General features: G+C 47.8%; 1 protein-coding gene across 12 annotated transcripts in view; it reads right to left on the bottom strand.

The window, feature by feature from the left end:
• MAPK4 (mitogen-activated protein kinase 4) overlaps nt 1-20,289 on the bottom strand; it is a 146,626-nt gene that overhangs the window by 91,888 nt on the left and 34,449 nt on the right. The window contains exons 1-2 of one of the 12 annotated variants that reach the window (XM_019496040.2): nt 9,454-9,803; nt 8,656-8,802 (exon numbers count right to left, since the gene is read on the bottom strand). The exons of 8 other annotated variants lie outside the window; for them this stretch is intronic. The gene's annotated coding sequence lies outside the window, so the exon portion shown is untranslated. Of the gene's footprint in view, nt 1-7,908; nt 8,056-8,655; nt 8,833-9,453; nt 9,804-20,289 lie in introns of those variants that run through there. 3 more of the 12 variants (XM_019496045.2, XM_014594147.3, XM_019496041.2) reach the window with 3 other exon arrangements.

Consider the following 20,289-nt stretch of genomic DNA (forward strand, 5'->3'; position numbering starts at 1 on the left):
TTAGATAGCGAGGCCACGGTCCCATTTAATTGCCTGGTCTACCTTTAGGGCTTTCAAATTAATACTCTCAAGCAGGAAGTGAAACTGGGGGAAGGGGAGGGGAGCAGCGTTGCCCACCTATGGTGAACATTTTAACTGATCACAGCTGCAGCCAGTGAATGCCCTTACTTACAGGTGTAATCAGGTTAGTCAGCATCCTTCCACACCCCAGACTGAGCAAGCACACAACAAGAAGGAAAAGCTTGTCTCTACCACAGCAACCTGTACTTTGGAGGGCTCCATTGCAATAGTTGCCCCTAATGTAATTAAGACACAGATCCATCTCAAAGTCCAAATGGGCTAAATACAGGCTGTCAAAGTCCTCTGGCATGGAAAGAAACACTGCCTGGCTCAGCAACAATACTTCACCTTCTTCCAGACACTGTGGAGGATTCTTTATAAAGCCAAGGGAATCCATGTACCAGAGTAATGGGGGCACACTTATTCCCTCCACCAGTCCTGCAGGCAAGAATGCAGCACAGGCAGAGTATGTCCAAAGGATCTAATTCAGAGATGGCACAGTCCCAGAGCACTCGCTCAGCATGCACTGCTTACACTCTAGCATGCGTTATTCCAAGTGAAATGAATGCTATGTGTCACCATGCACATTTTACAAGCATGAAAACTGAGGTGCACAGCAAGTCAGTAGCAGAGCTGCAAATGAAACCCAGTTATCTCCCAGGCCATCAGTCCTAGACATGAAATAGCCAGCTTCCCAAACAATGCTACAGTCCTGCCCCTAGTGTAGATCCCTTCTGCATGTCAGATCAACAGTGCTGAAGCCAGATTTCCAACAACGTGGTTGGTTACAGGTCTCCATCACATGAATGTTTTCCTGAGCCAGCCACAGCTTAGAATTATTTATTCCTGCATATGGTAATTTGGTGGAGGGGGGCTAATCAGCATCTGTAAAGAGCTTTGAGATAGATGAAAATTGCAATGTGTCTATCAAGAATTTTCTGATTCAAATACAAGTGTTCGCAGGGAAAAAGACAGCTGTTTGATCATTCTCCCCATTAAAAAAGGGGGGTATGAGGGAGGGGAGCCCAAAACAGCCGTCGGTGCACCCTCTGTCCTGCGCAGCAGCCTGAGCTGCATGTGCACAACCAGGTGCAGGCTGGCCAGAGCCAGGGGGGCTGTTCTGCCGCCCGTGCCTCCAGTAGCTATGGTCGTGCTGCACCGTGATGCTCGGGGAAATGGGGGGGACAGCAGGAAGCTTCAGCCCTGCAGTTTCTGCCCAGCACTTGGAGCTCGGGCTGCAGCCCCCGGACACCTTGGAAGGTGAAAGGCGTCCGGGGGCTGCAGCTGGAGCTGCACGTGCTGGACAGGAGCGCCACAGGGCAGGCAGAGCTGTTTTTCTCCCCTCACCTCGAGCTGTGGCTCCTGCTCCTGTCACACCACGCAGCACCGCTCAGGGCAGGGGGATCTTCCTCCAGCCTGGTGGCTTCAGCCCAGCTCCAGTTGAAGCCGCTGGGCTGAAGGCAGCTCCCCCTGGCCCAAGCAGTGTTGTGTGGTGTGACAAGAGCAGGAGCCACACCTGGAGGTGAGGGGAGAAAAACAGCGCTGCCAGGCCCTGCAGTGCTCCTGTCCAGTGTGTGGAGCTCTGGCTGCAGCTCCCGGACGCCTTCCACCCCCAGACACCTTCCACCTTGCAAGGTTTCCAGGGGCTGGAGTCTGAGCTCGATGTGCTGGGCAGAAGCCACAGGGCTGAAGCCTCCTGCCCCTCAGAGCAGTGTGGTGTGGCCGCAGCAGCAGCAGCTGGAGGTGAGGAGGGCAGAACAGCCCCCCCAGCCCTGGCCAGCCCGCAGCCGGTTGTGCGCCTGCAGCCCTGGGTGCTGCACAGGACAGTGGGTGCAGCAGTGGCCTCGGGGCCCACCGGCACCTCTGGGCTGGCTCGGGAAGCCCGCTCCCCAGTCAGCCCCTGCTCATGCTGCTGGGCCAGGCTGCCACATAGCCACAGCAGGCTGGGAAGGGCCCTGCCCCCATAGGCTGGCCCTGCAGGGCCCTTCCCAGCTGGCTGGGGCTCCATGACATCCCTGCCTGGCTTGGGCACAGGGAGCCAGGTGCAATCTGGCCATGAAGCCCCGCAGCCTCAGCCCTGGCTGCCCCTTTGCCTCTGCCCTCAGCAACACCTGAAGGCCAGCTGGGCTCAGCCCCAGCCCTGGGTGGATAGCAGGGCCATGCTGGCTGGCTCTGGCCAGGCCCTCCACCACCCAAGCAAGAGTAGGAGGGAAAGCTGGGCAGACCCTGACTGGGGTGCCATGCCTGCCCAGAGACAGGGAATGTAATCCCCAACCCCTGCCCCATTTGCCCAAGGCACTGCACCAGCTGGTGTCTGGCCTCAGGGACAAGCCTGACAAGGGCTGCTTCCCCTCTACCCCTCCAGGCACAGCCTGGCTGGTGTCCCTACAGGCCAGGGTGGGGGTTTAAACCCTTCCACAATCATACTGAGCCCCTGCAGGGGCCTCACCACGCCATCCAGGTCAGCTTCCCTCCAGCCTTGCAGCTGCTGCAAAAGGAAGGGAGGGCTGCTCTAGCACCACCAGGCTTCTAGCCTAAGCCACTACAGGCATGTTCCTGCATTTCCAGAATTAAACGTGAATGTCTGTGAGTTTGCAAATCAGTTCAATCTTTGCAGGTTAAACTAACCTGCAAAAATTGAATCCATTCAGGCTCCAGCTTTTTGAATGTCTGTCCCTAGCCATAATGTTATGGGCCCTTCAAAGATTTTAGTAGTTTAATTTTCAAGAAAATATGTAGACAAGAAAGCAGAGCAAGAAGATTTGGGTTCTTCCAGCTTTTTAAATGACACTGAAAAGAAGGAGAAAATTCAACTGAGTGGGGTTTAGAAGAGGCTTAGCCGCATGGGATACATTCCTGTTGTATTCTTCATGCCAACTTCAAGCCGAATCTTATAGCCCTTAATCACAGGAGTTGCCCCATTAGCTCAGCAGCAGGGTCAGAGCTTTTCACATTATTGTAGACTGAACAGAGTACTCTGCAAACACCAGAACACCATGCATGACAAGCTGTTTGATTTCTGTCCTCTAGCAGATATTACAAAGAGCAATAAGAAAAATACAATATGTGAAGCTTTGTTGTTTTGCAAAAATCAACAGATCATTAACACAAACCTCATGGAGGATGAGACTTGTATCAAGTCAGGAGCAATATGGAGTCAATGCTTAGTGTTTGTGATGCATGGTGCTAAAAACAAACGCAAGTTTGAATGTAAGTTGCAGACAAGTACTCCTTAAAAAGGATTTGCCAACAGGTACCAATCTAATATTAGGGACAGAAATTATGCATAAACTAGTATAAGTGATCTGAAACTGGTTCAAATCTGTAACACAACAGATGTTCAGTCCACATGAACTGCTTTCAAAATGGCCAAAATCAGTTTAAGACAAACCTGGATGGATAAAGTATCAGACTTAACCAATTTATGTTAAATCAGTTTATTGAAATTCCGTCCCAGATCTTCTCCAAATTCAAGTTAACTCACAGTCCCCCAACATCCCAGGATGCTTTGCACCTCCTTGCAAACCCCACTTAGCAGGGTGGGTGGAACAGTCATGGCCCAAGCCGTCTACTCCAACCAAGCAAGGAGGCGTGTTCTAATATCCCCTGGCTTCTGGCCTGGGCCACTTCAGGCATGTGGCTGCATTTCCAGAATCAAAAGTGAATGTCTATTCTCTTGCTTATTGGTACAATCTATGCAGGTTAGACTAACCTACAATGACTGAACTAATTTAGCCTCAGGCTTTCTGACTGTCTGTACTTAGCCTAGGTGATTATCAAACTGCCACTGTATTTTGGTTAGAACCCAATATACAGTGAAATCTAGTTAGTCATTGGGATAACTAGTCACTATAGTTTATTTTTTATTACTGCACTGAATTCCCACCAGTTCCACTGATTTATACACAGAACATTGGCTAATTAGCCACACAAAGCACACACACACATTCTATCACAATGGAATTTATTCCTACTAATTAGCTCAGAAATGTCTATATGTATAGCACTTCTCAAGACACTGGTTCTTGCAAAGCATTGGATATGCTTCAGTTTTTCTTGGCTCAGTAAGACTTATGATTAACTATTTCATCTCAAAGAATATACTTCTTTGGCATGGAGTGCATGTAACAATGCAGAGCAAAAATCTTTAATTGGATTTTTCTCTTCCACATTAATCATTAATTCTTAGATCGTGAGCACTCTGACTTTTAGTAAGAAACTGTACATATTTTTCTATATAATCATACAATTCATATATGGAAAGCCACAGTGCATACAGTTTGCACCCAACATTTCTGTAGTACACTTTTCTTCATTATAAGTGTCAAAAAAATTCCTTTACTGTGTCACATCAAGAGATTCAAAATACCTCTCAAGAAAAATTGAAAATGGCTAATTATATATAATTGGACACGTGTGGTTCATTTGCTATCATTACCCACCCCCTTGGGGTGATGAATTAACCAGAGTTTACTGTAACTCCAGCTTCTTTGATAACTAATTGTAACATTATAGTAATGTCCAGCAGCTCTCTCTTTCCTCTCCCTCTTTCCCTGGAGTTGTAGCATGCCCCAATCCTCTCTCTCCCTCCCACAACACCTGGGGCTGTAACATGCCCCAATCCACATCCCCAACCCAGAACCTGCTGGCCCATCTGCAGCTTACGCCACCACCCACCCAGCACAGTGGAAACAGCCCCAAGCAGGCATCAACATTGGCTGTGCGTGTGCCCGGCAGGTTCTGGGTGGGGACTGGAGCATCTGCCTGGGTCCACAACTGACACCGCTGCATCAGCACTGGGCAGAAGCAGTCTTGCTCGCCCACCCTGCGCAGCAGAAGCCATCCCACCTGCCTGCCTGGTAGCACATGGCAGCCAGAGCCACTGGCCACCCAAGGGCCAGATACCATGAGTTGATGACTACCCACCCAGGGGCTAGATACAATCAGTTGGCAAGCTGGATCTACTCCACAAGCCATATTTTGCCCACCCCTGAGCTAGACTGTTCTCAGTGGTGGCAGATGACAGAAAAAAGAGCAATGGCCTCAAAATGCAGCACGGGAAGTTTAGATTACACATTAGGAAAAACTCTGTCATGAGGAGGGTAGTAAAGCACTGGAAGAGGTCACCCAGAGAAGTGGTGCAATCTCCCTCCTTGGAGGTTTTTCAGACTCAGCTAGACAAAACCTTGGCTGGGATGATATAGTTGGGGATGGCCCAGCTTTGAGTAGGGGGGTTGGTACCTCAGGGTGGTGGATGACAGCACTCCATCCACGCTCGCCCGCGTGTACCCCCTAGGCCCTTCCCACATACCCCCAGCTGACAACCCCTGGGCTAGATGAGCTCCTGATGAGCTCCTTCCAACCCTAATTTTCTGTGAATCTGTGAATTAAAGAAAGACCAAGATTTTCTTTACCAGTTAATTAATAATTAGTATAGCCCTGGGAGTAGTAGAAGGGAAAAATTTAAAGTGTACTAGTAAGAGAAAAAACAATCTTATTTCTTATTTTCTTATTATTAACACAAATACATTGTAGAAGTTGTACACCTGGCCTAGATACAGCTTATTGGGATTCAAAGTGATAACCGCTATGAGACCAAAAAACAAAGTCTGTGTGTGTTCATTTTGTGGAAGTTTACATAAAGACAAGCCCAAATGTGAAACCCAGTATCATTGGGTTTGACGAGAAAGAAACAATGAGCAGCCAGTCAGGGGTTTGGATCATAAGAGGTATGCTATTCTCCTCTCAGGTGGGATATGGGCTTCTGGAGCAGGACAATAACAGTAGCAATAATACAATGACCTAGCAGGCACATAGTACTTCTTATCTACAGATCAGGAGCAGAGAATTTATTGGACAAAGCATTGTTGACTCTTGGGTAAACCCCGCCTTACCTACACAGTTCTAATAATGCAGCTCCATTGTACAGCGGATCAGAATGGGGAGTAGCCGGAGAATCATCATGTCGTGGCAGGGGACAGCTATGGAGAAAGGCACGACTGGGTCTCCCTGCTCCACTGGCTCCATGTTTCAGTTCTTTGCATGGTGGTACAGAGACAACAGCAGCACTGAGGCAGCCGTGAAGTCTGCAGAGTAGCTTTGGGAGTCTGGGGACTCCAAACCATCTTCACTGCCACAGTGTGGCACCTCTCCTTGACCTGGCTAGGGTCACGACTGGACCCGTGGCACACACTTTCCACAGATGACAGATGCTTCACCTACTGCAAGATGGCTAGCAGCATACATCAGGATAGGAGGCCTGGTCACTGTGCCAATCTGCAATCTCCCTTTAAAACAGGAGGAAACCCAGCAGCAAGGATAACCAGGACCAGGCAACAGGATCTCTGTGAGCAGCTAGGGCCGAGATTCCTAGGATGCTTCCCATCCTCCACAGCTCATGTTACTACTTATTAGCTAAGTCATTAGAAGCACTAAAGAAATTAACTGAATTTTGCATGCAGTTCAGACACCACTCGTTAAATTATCCGAGTAGCTGACTGACACTACAGCAGGCGAGTATCAAATTGCCTGCAACATTCAGTAACTAATGAAGGGCCTGGTCCTGGCAGGTATTGAGCCAAATACAGCAAGGACCATGAGATGCCAACCCCTATGGGAGCAATGATAATGGTGCATGTGCCTCTTCTCTTCTTGATTCCCAAAACCTACTGCAATTGGGGAAAAAAAATCACCACTCCAGTGGTACAATAAAAATGGCTATAGCAGACTGACAATGGTCACAGAGGGCCTTGTTATACCTTACCCTATGAGCCACACAAAATGTTGATGTGTGTTAGTTCTAGCTTGGAGTTTGGAGCAGTTGCACCCTTAGTCTGGAAACCTTCAATGACTGTCCCACACTGGCACAGCTGTGACTTGCCACTACTGGCCTGGTGAGCCGGGGCAGGACCAGGAGCTGGAGCTGTGAGTTGCTGCTGGAGGGCTGGTGAGCCAGGACAGGCTTCGATCCCTGCTCTACAGGTGGTGTGAGAGATGCTGGGACTTCATAACTTGGGTAGCACAGCTGTGAAAAGTGGCCACACCTTAATGAAACAGAAGCTGGGTAGTGGGGATCAGAGATAATTCTCAAGTGGCCTAACTTTTGAGCTGTATAGTGAGTGCTTAAAACCACTTTAATGTAATAACGTGTGGACAGTCCAGGCATCAAGAGCTCCAGGAGCTACCCAAAATTACCACGTAACAGGCCCAGAGACACCAGTGACACCATTCAGCTGTGGGATGACACGAAAAGCTAGACAAAGAACTGAGGTTCAAATCCTAGAAGACTATGATCAAATCTTTACAATAATTAACAACTGGGCTGTATTCCACCACCATCAAGGTGGAAGTGGAGAGGATATGAACCAGAGCCAAAGGAAAACAATCTCACTCAGGAGAACAAGTCTGCCTCCCCCCGATTGAGGACAAGTCAAGACAAGAACCTCCACGAACCCTCCAGATTAAAAGGATCAATGCTCAGAGCAAAGTTGATTTTGTTCTGCTACAAGCCTAGGGAAAGCTCCTGTGACAAATGTTATCTCACAGCCAGGAGGTAGTACCGCTTGGTTAACATTAGACAGCATGTTATTTAAACAGGCAGTTCTTTACAAAGACTTTCCAGCAACTCTGAACATGCACAAGAAAGGGAGAGTAGAAATATGGTAGACAACAGGGTCCGGAGGACAGGACAAAGGACTAAGAGGCCGAACGGGCGAGTACTATTCCTAAAACTGCTGTTGACTTGAAATGTAAGCCTTAGGCAAGACACTTTGTCTTCTGATGCCTCAGTTTCTGTGTTCATAAAACAGGAATAAAAATACTTTGATTTCTACCAACTATAAATCTTACCTACTGTACAAGTTATATATATTTCCATGATGTCCATGGTAATAGTACATCTCCTAGCACAGTTTTGTTCTTGCAGGATCTTCATAGAATCAGACTCAGAGACAAAAGAGGGCTAAGGGTTCCTTAGGCTCCCTGCTTCTGCACCTTTGCTCCCTGCAACATATTCTTCAGTGCTCTTACAAACATCTCTGGAGTCCCAGTGTACTTTGTCACCCAAGAACCTACAAAACTGGTTATATTTTAACTCCTGCATTTGTGGAGTTGCAAGAAATTGAGCTACAAGTTTGCATATTTGTTACAACTCTGAGGAATTCAAGTCTCTACTAGACCCATCTTCAACTCCCCCAAATGTCTTGTGTTCTATTGGATGGGTGGATTTAAAATGACTATGTGCAGCATCCAAGATAAGTTACTGCTCATTCCTTCCCATTGGTACTGCAAGCTATCTCACTATTGTGAAGCAACAGTGGCAGATAGGGCAGGGAGCAAAAAGCAGAACAAAAGATGAGGCAGGGACTATAAGGCAGGACCAGAAATCAGAGCAACATGTCAGGCAGGAAAAGGGGATTGGAGTGCCACTTAGGGAAGGTGTGGGGCTTACTTTGTGGCATGCCTGGTTAGCCCTACCAGTCTGAAACAGGATGGTTAGTTAACTTTCAACATAGAGCTGCCGTGTATCCACAGCACTCACTGCTGGACTGAAAAGAAAACACTCCCAAACACTAGGTCCCTTTTTTGCATGCTCACCTGACAATTTAGGTGTCTGGAATTCATCATCCAATGTGCAAGCCTTGGTCTTCTATCTAATCAAATTTGTGCATCAAGTCTGTGGCAGCGCCAACTGGAAACCAGGAACTCCTGACTGCCACCACAGTTTTCCAGCTGTCCTTCACTCTAAGAATGTGTAGATGGAAAGGCCACCACAAAACAAAAATAATGGAAGAAAAGCATTACACTGAACTATACAACTGATGTCTCCATGAAAACCTCAGGGAACATTATCAAAATATAAACTGAGAAATGTCTATAGGGTCTGTTATCATCCAAACTAAAAGGAATAAAAACCCTCACTTTCAGCTGCTCAGGACAGGGGCTGTGGTTTAACTCAGCGCTGGCACACTGTTTAGCATGGCACATTTAGGGCCACTGTGCTACTATAACACAAAAGAGAATAATGGCTGCTGATTATTCTATCAGTTTAGTTTTTGCACTTCACTCAGTCTGGACAATAAAAAGATCCTGGTTGGTTTTGCTTGGGGGAGGTGGGAAAGTGTCATGCACTGGCAACATGCTGTCAAGTTTCAGCACGGCATGGAAGTGATGCTTAGTTTTTGTTTTAAAACAAAGGGATCTATGGGAATAGCCCTAATCCTGTTAGCCTGATTGACATGCACATGCCCACTGAAGCCAATGCATGAGTAAAGCAGGCAGGATTTGCTCCAGTGTTGCTCTTCAGACTCAACTACACAGTTGCTTCAGATACACCCTGGTTTTTTCTTTAGTGACATGTTAGTCCCTTTAAAACAACATCTTAGAGTCACTTACCAGTCTACAGCATTCAAACAGCCCTTTCTATCCTCTATGCTTCCCTTGTTCAAGTGATCACTTTTGGGAATGCTTCTGAAGCTTTTAGGCTGTCTCAGCTGATGCATCCAGCTGGTTCACTTCTTGATGAATTTCTAGGGTTTCCCAGCACAGAATGTGCAGGATCCAAGGAGAGTCACCAATGCTCCGATAAACATTACTTACTCAACACGCTTGTTGTTTTTACTGGATCTCGTAGCAGTGCTCAAGTTCTCTCTAGTCACATGGATTAAAGTTCAAGTACTGTAACACGATGGTCATTATAAACATAGCACCGGAGGTACCATTTGGAAAGTTCAGGGAAAAAAAACACAGGACCCTTGCCCAGGGAGCTTCTTATTCAGTGAGCCTGATCCTGCATCCCGTGCTTCTTGAGGAGAAGGCAATTGGGCCCTAAGGCAAACATTGTGCAGCAAAATGGCAAGGACAGCACTTGCCAGGAAAAGACCCTGAACTGCACTGAGTGCATGCACTCTGATTATTTATACCTTTATAAAGTCCTAAATTAGGGTGAAGTGGACAGAAATCTAACACACTTGTATTCTCCAGCTTGCACTGCTTGTCATCTCCTAAGCTACAGCCTTTAGATCAGCCCCTTTTCCTGGATTTGCTCACCACCGTACTGCAAGGCTACTGCATTGTTCCTAGGTGCTGGCAAACACAGTTCAGGATATCCTCTGCCCCAGTTTGCAGCCTAACAAGAGCTGGAGGAGGAGTGGGGGTGAATCAGGCAAGAACCTGGGGATGTTTTAGCACAGACAAGATGTGTGCGCGAGTCATACATGATGACAGTTCTCTGTCTGGTCACAGCAGGGCAGGTTTTGGTGGCAGACAGACATACAGATACGTTTCTTAAAGCAGTGACACTCCCAGACCACAGCCAGTAATCAAACTGGAGTTTAATAACATTTAGTATTAATTAAAAAAAAACCCACATACACAGTTGCCACCAAGCCCAATGCCGCCAAGGCTTTTTGGATGACGTGAAACACGACTGCTGCTCCCCTTTGTGACAGGACCCAGGTAACCACAACTCTGGCACTCCCCTGTACAGACTGCATAGCGTCTCTATTACCCCTGTTTCCTGCAGGATGATTCAGAGGGAATAAACACCAACTCCAATAATCCTAGTAACTGGGACCCCAAAGAACCTGGTTCTTTGTTCCAAAACCAAGAATAAATCATAGGGCCCAAGTCAACATATTCCAACATGCATAGGCAGACCCAGGATTTTGTAAAAGGGATGCAGGAGCAGTGACCAGTGCTGCAGTGGTGGCTGCAAACCCTGCTCCCAGGCTCCTCCCCGCACGGGGCAGACAGACTATGCCCCAGTAGCAGCAGCCATAGCCCATTTTTAGGTCCCCAAAGCAGGTAACAATTCTACCTCCCCCTCTGCTCTCGGCACCCTCTTTTTTCCCCTCCATGCTCAGCGGCATCTCCCCCCAACCTCCCCCACAACTGCTGCCCCTAGCTGACTGGGAGGGAGCTCCAGAGCCAGTCCTGCCCTGCTCTGGTCTGCACAGGAAGCAGGGCTCAGCTGAGGACAGCAGCAATGGGCAGGTTCCCCCTCCCTGAGCCTGCTCCTAGACTAGCAAGGAACATCTAGGGGACTGGGCAGGGAGGAGGAACCTCTCTGCTGCTGCTCCTGGCTGAGCCCAGCCCCCATGCAGCCTGGCTGGAGCAGAACAGGGGCCAGAGCAGCTGGGGACAATGGAGACAGTCACAGCAACAGGCAGGGGTGGAGGGGAATGGGAGGGGGTGCTGAGCATGGAGGGGAAGGGTGGGGGTGCTGTGCACAGGTAGGATTCTTACCTGCTTCAGGGACTTATAAATATATCCCCAGCTGCTGCTCCCACAGCATGGTGCTGAGCTGGCCTCGGCCCCATCACAGCTGTTTACACCACCCGGCACAGTGGGAAGGGAGAGCAGGTGACCCAGGGAAATGCCAACTTATCTTGTCCGCCCCACTCCCACCGCCGGGGGTGCTGGACAGAGCAGGCGAGTGGGTTCTCCATGGAAACCAGCCCAGGAGCACTCGGTCGAGCAGATGGGACGGGACCATGGGCGGGCAGAGAGTGGCGTTCAGGAGCTGGACAAGCAGGTGGGACCGGGGCTGGGATCATGGGGCAGTGACAACGTGGGGCAGGGGCCCAGGGTAGAGCCACGACCCACTCCCTGCACATCACTGTGACCTGGTCCCTGCACATCCCCAGACCCTGTGCTATTGCTATCCCACAATCCCGGCCCTAGCCCCACTTCCCCAGCTCCCAGACACCACTCCCCACCCACCTGCAGCCCCATCCCATCTGCCCAGCTGGGTGTGCCCTGCCCATAGGGTTCCCAAGCTGGTCTTCATGGAGACCCTGCCTGCCTGCCTGCTCTGTCCTGTGCCCCCAGTGATAGGTGAGGGGTGGACACACCAGAGTGCCCACTCAGCAGGGCAGGGAGCCAGCAGGGCATGCACCTGCTCCTGGGTGGCAGCGACAGGGGCTGCTAAGAAGCTGAGTTCGGCCACAGCTCTGTCCCCAGCTGCTGCCTGGTCCCACAGACTACAACTCCCAGTGTGCCCAAGAGCTGAGCATCAGGATAGGGCAGGCTGCACCAGAAGGCACCTCCACATCTAGGGGTGGTGGGACCAAGCACGCCTGCCACAGCCCAGGCTGCCCCCCATACCAGGGGTGGAGGGACCCACTGTGGGCTAGACAGAATCACTCCGTGGGAAGGATTTGGCCTGCAGGCCATATTTTGCCCACCCCTGCTCCACCAAAACACATAGTCTCTCAATCTCTCCTTTGCCCTTCACTTGATTTTCTTATTTCTTTCAAACCCAAGGCTTGATCAAAACATCCTGAGGGCTCGTGCCAAGGTACCCATCCCCTTCTTCTCCTGGAGGGGGACCTGGCTTGGGTCTCTTTTCTCTCCTACAGGGGCAACAACACGGGTGTTTCTGGTACCCGAGAGGCTGGAGTGTCCTCCACTGGCCCCAATTTAACCAGAAACAAGAGTGTATGTGGAGGATATGGGTCAAATACCATATTTTTCTCCTCTGCCACACTTTTTTGCTGTGGTAGCACAAACACAGCTGTGCCACCTGGTGCTCTTGAGGCTAATGCCCCACTAGGATGAACGTGGTAGGTCCTCTCTCCCACAGCGATCATTGCAGGCTCTCAGCTGACTCAGGCAAACATCAGTGCTTTGCTCTGCACTCATTTCACATTTCACATCTTTCCTCCACAGCCACAAGGTCCATAAGTTACTTTTAAATTGAGCAAACACCGAGACAATGGCAAGCATGACTCAAGGAGATGGGCCTAGATTTAACCCTCTGCAAACCCTGCACTAACCCCACCACTCCCTTCTGCTGTCCCATCTCTCCAAAATGGCCTGCCTGAACTTATGCTGGCAATCCTTTAGCACCTCTCTGGGCCTCCACATCGTGCTAAGGCAGTTGAACTATCTGCAGGTTACAAGGAAGAGATGTGATAGCCCAGCATGAACTCGTCCTTACACAATGCCCAAAGCATGCGTAGCTGAGCTAAAAAGGAGGGCTCACTGGGTACCTGCAGGGGGATTAGATATCTGGGGGAAGGAAAAACTGAACCCTAGGCAAACCAGAATCCCACAGAAGGGGTCCTGATTTCAGACACCCCTGCCCCAAGTCATATCACAAATGCAATCGGTGTTGTGCTGCACAGACTGAACCACCCTTTTATGCAGCCATGTCCTCAGCTACCCCTACACCAGCGTTCCCAGAAATGTCCTGTCCGCACAGCCTTGAAAGCATCACAAGCTGGTATCCCAGGGCACTGGCAATGGGTAGCACTTGAATCCATATAAAAGGAAGTCACATAATTAGAGGGCTATTGTTCTGAGGGCCTCACTGAGTGAAGTGCTTTCTTGCAATGACAATCAAAGCCCTCCCTCCATTCAGAATCACATCCTATTATGCAGGGGCTCTTTATGCAAAACAATCAGAGGCTAAAGACAGTGGAGCCTGCGTAAAGCTCCAGCTGCTTTTGCACCACCTGTTCTAAAGTGGATCCTCCTTACAGCATGGGTAAGGGACCCTGGGGAAATTACCAGGAAGAATACAGCTCTGTTACTAAACAGCAGCCAGGCAGGATCAAAGGATTTTCATGAGAGCTGTCAAATCAGTGAGCATACGTTGGATTTTTAAGTGGGGGTTTTAAAACTTCGCCTTTTCATCTTCCCCAATAGGCAAAGAGGAAGCAGCACAGGAAATGCTTCATTCTGCACATAGCACTGTTTGACCCAGCAAAGCAAACATCGGGCATTACAAGGGACCTCGAGTTGAGACAAAAATCTGTTCCCTTGGGATGTTTCACATCCTAATGATTTTGCTTTGTAGGATGCAGTTTAAATAAGAGCCCTATCATACAACATGTCATCTGCCCAGGATCCTGTCATGCCAATTATCCCATAATGGAGGTTTTGCCCAGATACCCCTGAACAGGATTTTTGTGACACAATAGCCATTGTGGTGGTCACAGCCACCAATAGGGAGCAACAAGATCTTACATATAAGATTTTTTGTGATGAACAGTCCCTAAAGGATCAGGATCACACACGATCTGTGGGAAGAGGACTAGTGGCCTGAAAAGTATACTTATAATAGTAATTATCTACAAGTTTAATTCAGATGTTCACCCTCCTATGACAGGAAAACTGAATTCAGATAAGTTTATAGTTTGTACATCTTCTAAGGGGGACATTACAACGCAAACAATCCCACTGACTGTGCATGGAAGCTATACGATGCCATGAAATAACTGCTAACAGGGGGTCTCCCCTGCGGTTCTATAGTAAAAATGGTTCCACGTATGACTGTGCAAGACAAGAAACAGTCCGGTACAGAGGGAGTCGCACTCATGCCACTCTAGCATCTTGGCCTAAATAAGGGCCAAGGACACAACACTTATTTGCACATACGCAGCTAATGCACATCAGCATCATCATTCAGTATGACCCAATCCAATATTCTTCACAAACCTGGTTACATGAAATCACAGCCTCTCTTTTTCATTATTCCTATGCTTACGAGCAGGCTAAATTATGCTGAGGAAATGAAAACACTTTAATTCAATCATGAAAAGAATGGACAGCAAAGAAGAGCACGCCAAGACCTAAATACATTTTAAACAGTGAAGAAGTGATATTCACTCAGCTGACCCTTAGTCCAACAGACAGTCTTGGTAGCAGAACCACGTCGAAAGCTTCAGCTCACCTGAATATGTAAGGGAAATGGGGAAGAATAGTTTTCCCACTGGAAGATATGAAAAGATGAAATGCTGGAATCCAGGACGTTAATCCTAAGGATAACCAGATAATGCTTTGAATAAACAGCTCTTCAGCATATGACTTGGCTAGCCAGTGTGACCTCTGCAGTCAGTCTAAACCAATGAAATGTTTAGATAGCACAGCACTTTTAAACTGGGAAACTCCAGTCCTGAACTTATGTATTAACAATCCTCTGTTGAGGTTCATAAATGTATCTGAGTTCATCATGCCATTTCAGCAAGCTGCATCTCACTCATGCTCTTCACTTCTATGCAAGGTTTGAATTACACTCGGACTCTTGGGGGGTCTGCGGCAGTGGCATCCAGGAGCCACTGCCTGAGCTGCTTAAAAAGGCTCAAGGCGGGCCAGGGGCTCTCATGTCTTGCAGGGGGGCTGAGCCCCCCTAAACTCCCCCATATTTCAAACCCTGCTTCTATGATAATTTAGTATTGCCAGATATGCCAAATACTTGACAAAAGTTCTGTCTCCCGAAGCAGATAGATTTTATACCCACCTTTGGTTGTATCTGGGTGCATCTACATGTTCATTAATGTGCCATAGTTACAGCACATTAAGTTTAGTACTTGGTTAACCAAGTACTAAATCAATGCGCAGTAACTCGCGCTACTGTGCACTAGTGCCAGCACACAGGTTTTTAGTGACTCTTGCTGCTCAGTGTCCTAACTGTACTGTGCAGTAGCATATTAGCACAATTTCTGCCCGGCACGCTACTGCAGTGTTATTATGCTACTGTGTAGTTAGCATTTAGTGTAGATGCACCTTCTGTAAACTTGTGTTACAGTATTTCCCCATTGGCAGGTTGGTTTGATTCCACCAGTCATAAAGTTTACTTACCACAACTGTTTTTAATAGCTAAAAACAGTTTTTATCAGCTAAAAAGATGGTAATTCTTAGGATGGATGACTTGGGAATCTAATCCCTAACTATGAATTAGTGCAGGAGGAAACATAACAGCTAAGCATGGCAAATCATTTTGCCATCTTGACTTGGCATCTCCAAGCTTTTATTAGAAAAGGGAAATGAGGTGCACCTTTGTAGCCAGAGCCAGTGGTGTTTGGGAGGTCCAAAACGCTTTGTCAGAGAGATTCAGGAATTCATTTAATAGCAGACCATCTTGGCTGCCTAAAGAACGTGCGTCTGCATATTCACCTGGGTACCACACACACCCAAGAGGGAGCAACACAGACATCAACATAAGAGGCACTCTGGGCTGGATTCTGTCATTGCACCAGCACCACTCAGCTGACGTCAGTGAAGGTATTCCCAGGTAATGCTGGTGCAGCTCCAGAGGAGGTGCTATATCAAACAAGGTATGACAGGCATAGAAAAATCATAGAAAATCATAGAAATTAAGGGCTGGAAGGGACCTCAAAAGATCATTGAATCCAACCACCTGCTCTGGGCAGGAATACTGCTGAGATCAAATAATCCCAGCAAGGTGTCTATCCAGTCTCCTCTTTAAGACTTCCAAGGTTGGGGACTGCACCACTTCCTTGGGACGTCTTTTCCAGGTTCTGGTCACCCTTACTGTAAAGAAGCTCTTCCTAACATCTAACCTGTAATCATCCTCTTTATAGCCATTGCTCCTTGTCCTCCCCTGGGGCACCCTAGTGAACAGTTTTTCTCCCAGCTCCCAATATTCACCCCTTATATACTTATAGATGGCCACCAAGTCCCTTCTCAGTCTTCTCTTCCCCAGTCCCAGATCCCTTAGTCTTTCCTCATAAGGTTTGTCCTCCTGGCCCTTAATCAGTCTTGTGGCCCTTCTCTGGACCCTTTCAGGATTCTCCACATCTTTTTTGAAGTGCGGCACCCAGAACTGGATGCAGTACTCCAGCTGAGGTCTCACCAGCTCTGCGTAGAGAGGAAGTATCATTTCCTTAGCCCTGCTCGCAACGCATCAGCTAATGTATCCCAGTATGTGAACAGCTCTGTTGACTGCAGCGTTGCACTGGTGGCTCATGTTCATCCTGTGATCAACCATAACCCCAAGGCCCCTTCCAGCCATCGTGCAGGCCAGGACATCTCCTGCTAATCTATATTCAAGTTGCTGGTTACTTCTCCCCAGGGGAAGTGCTCTGTATTTGTCCTTATTGAACTGCAGCTGGTTCTGCTCCGTCCACCTTTCCAGTTTGTCCAGGTCTGCTTGGATCCGCATCCTATCCCCTACCGTGACCATTTTTCCCCATAACTTAGTATCGTCTGCAAACTTGGCCAGTGTGCTTTCCACATCCTCATCTAATCGTTGATAAAGATATTGAACAGTATGGGGCCAAGAACAAAACCCTGTGGGACACCACTGGCCACCTCCTGCCAAGAAGATACAGACCCCGTCCACCAACACTCTCTGGGTCCGACCCTTTAGCCAGTTCCCAACTCACCTGACTGTGGACAATCCCCCAGTTCTTTTATAAGAGTGTCATGGGAGGCCTTTTTAAAATCCAAGTATATGACATCAACCATGTCTCCCACATCCAAGTGGTTCATTACTTGATCACAGAAGGCAATGAGGCTGGTCAGACATGACCTGCCTGCAACAAAACCATGTTGGTTATCCTTCAACATCATGTCTTTTGCCAGTCTCTCACAAATGGACTTCTTGATAATTTTTTTCAAAATTTCATCCAGTATCAAGGTCAAACTGACCAACCTATAGTTTCCTGGATCTTCCCTCCTCTCCTTCTTAAAGACTGGCACCACACTGGCCCTTTTGCCATCTTCCGGGACCTCTCCCGAGCACCACGAGTCTTCAAATACCTTTGCCAACAGTCCCACAATGACTCCAGCCAATTCCATCAGCACTCTCGGGTGCAGTCCATACAGTCCTGCTGAATTGAAGACATTCAGCTGCTTTAAGCTCCCTTACCAGTTCAAGACTGACCATTGGTTGGCAATGGCCTCCCCTGCATCCATCCAGTATCTGATCAGGCAGGTGACCAACATTTGTAGGCAGGAACACCAACGCAAAGTATTCACTAAAGAGTTCGGCTTTCTCCTGACTGTCTGTGATCAGCTGTCCCATCCCATTTTGCAAGGGTCCACATTTTCCTTGGTCTTCCTCCTGCTCTCTATATACCTAAAGGACCTCTTATTATCCTTGATTTTGGTCACCAACCCCATATTGGTCACTGCCCTTGCCTTCCTTTCCTCTCTCTACAAACATGGGCTATACTTGTGTATTCCTCCTTGGTGACTACCCCTTGTTTCCACTGTCTGCAAGCCTTCTTTTTCTTTTTTAAGCACTCGTTGACTTCTCTGGTAAGCCAAGAGAGCTTCCCAGCCCCTTTACCACCTTTGCTGCACCTGGCATGAACACAAAAGGCCCTTTCCGATGAAGGGATACCATGTACTGGTTGCAAATGGCCATGGGCAGAATTCCAGGGAGTTCCACTTGGGCATCCTATCAACACTTTAAAAAAAATATTACATTCAAACTGGACCTAGAGTTTAAGCTGATCAGACCCAGAATTTTAGTTGTAGAGCCACTGGTTCAAATTGCTTCCTTACTCTGTCTCAAACTGGTTCATCCATCACTACCTGAAATACTTAGTTGGTGGGGGGGAGAAGAAGAGATTGAGATATGCTTAAATGGGGCTGGTTAGTTTGTTTGTTTTGTTTTATTTATTACTTGGCTTTATCCCATTCTATATACATACCGCCAACCTACAAACAGCCCAAATGTGCTCAGATATACTAACGAGAGACCTGGTTTCTCTTTCGGAGCAAGATTTTTTTCTTTAAAAACACAGAAATAAGGATGAAATTCCTATCATTTTTTTCTCGGTACACTAGGCTGTAAAACCGAGGACAAGTGATAAGGGAGACTGGGAGCCAAGGACTAGACAGACCCCCTGTGTAATCTGCTCCTCCAATCAACCACTTCTGCAACAGCACGAGAGCACTCCAAAGCAGAAGCTACTACTACATGGGCCAGATTTTCCCATCCAAATACACAGTCACTCTGAGTGGCAACTTATTTCACAGACCCTGATTTCAGTGCGGTTCCATACACTTCCTTACACTGATTAATACTTTATTCTGTATCAGGACATAACGTAGGTTAGACTCAAGCCATACTAGAATGGAGGCTATGAAACTGATGCTGATGATAACCAGTATATAGTACACTGAACAAGCACCACATGCATCTTCAGAGAAGAATCTGTGTAAAATATTGTGCCAGTCAAGCTCTATTTACTTAGCTTATTCCAGATGAATGCATTATTTGGATACTCCAGTGGAAAAGACTTGCCACTAGATACTTTAGGGGATGTGAAAAATTGCTGTCTAAATGAAGATACCACTAATGAACATGCTTATCCTGTGTATCCTGGTATACTGCGGGGACAATTTCTTAATCTCAGATTTGATAGCCAACCACTCTGCACATTTCCAGTGACCTCTTTCAAATGATCCTAGTCTCCCATTCCCCAGGAGCCCATCTGTATCATGCCTTATACTTCCGTGGCAGCTCCCACATAGGAGAACTAAGCATCATAACCACCCACAGTGGCAGGTACTCTTATGACTACAGTACAGATGGAGAAACTCAGGGACAGACCAGTCAAATCACCTGGCCAAGGTCACATAAAATCTGCATTCAGCTCTAAAACCCATCCCACAGAGCTACAGCCTTGCAGGCAGCCTTTCCCCTATGTTTCTTTATTGACACCCATGCAACCATACCACCAAACCACTCCTCATGGTACCAAATACCAGAGACGTATTTTTACATTAGGGCCAACCTGGATAGAGCCCCATGTCACTAGGTGCTGTAATAAAATGAAGCCGATGATGGTCCCTGCTCCAAAGAACATACAGTTTAGCAGGCAATATGCTGGTGGTCATAAGCTTTTTTCTTTCAATGTTGTTTGTTTAAAGACTTGCTCTGATCAGGTATGACAAGAGGACTGCTTAAACCAGGTAAGAAACCCCTGGCCAGAGCATGACATGCAAAGGCTTTTTGCTTGGCATGTGCACCTCAGGGAAGGGGCTGCACTGCCATAACAAGGATCAGGCCCCTCATAGTTCCCCCACCATCCGCCCCTAGCATATCTTAAAAGTCAAGGTTGCAGGTGTTCTTGGCACTCTGCTGAAAAACATTGCCGATCCCTGGCCTAAAACATCCAGTGGTTCTACCGGCATCTGCCTGCGCTAGACACGATTACTGGCAGGATCAAGTCAGTGTTAGCAACAGTGAGTAAATTAAGGGGAAACCTTAATGTAAAAACAGTCTCAGGGCTCTTCAAAGCAATCAGGGGCTCTGCATAATCCACTGCTGTCTTCCTCTGGAATAGCAATCCCATCAACTCATTCCTACCTTCCAACAGGCAGGAAGTTACCGAAAACTGAAAGCTATCTCTGCAACAAGGGAGCTTGATATCATTTGAAACACTAAGCTGGCATTTTACAAAAGTGCTTGCATTTGTGTTTCCCAAAGCAAATCTGTAATCACAACCTTAATCCTTCTATTCACTG

The sequence above is a fragment of the Alligator mississippiensis genome, chromosome 3 (genome assembly GCF_030867095.1).
Source record: "Alligator mississippiensis isolate rAllMis1 chromosome 3, rAllMis1, whole genome shotgun sequence".
Taxonomy (NCBI): domain Eukaryota; kingdom Metazoa; phylum Chordata; order Crocodylia; family Alligatoridae; genus Alligator; species Alligator mississippiensis.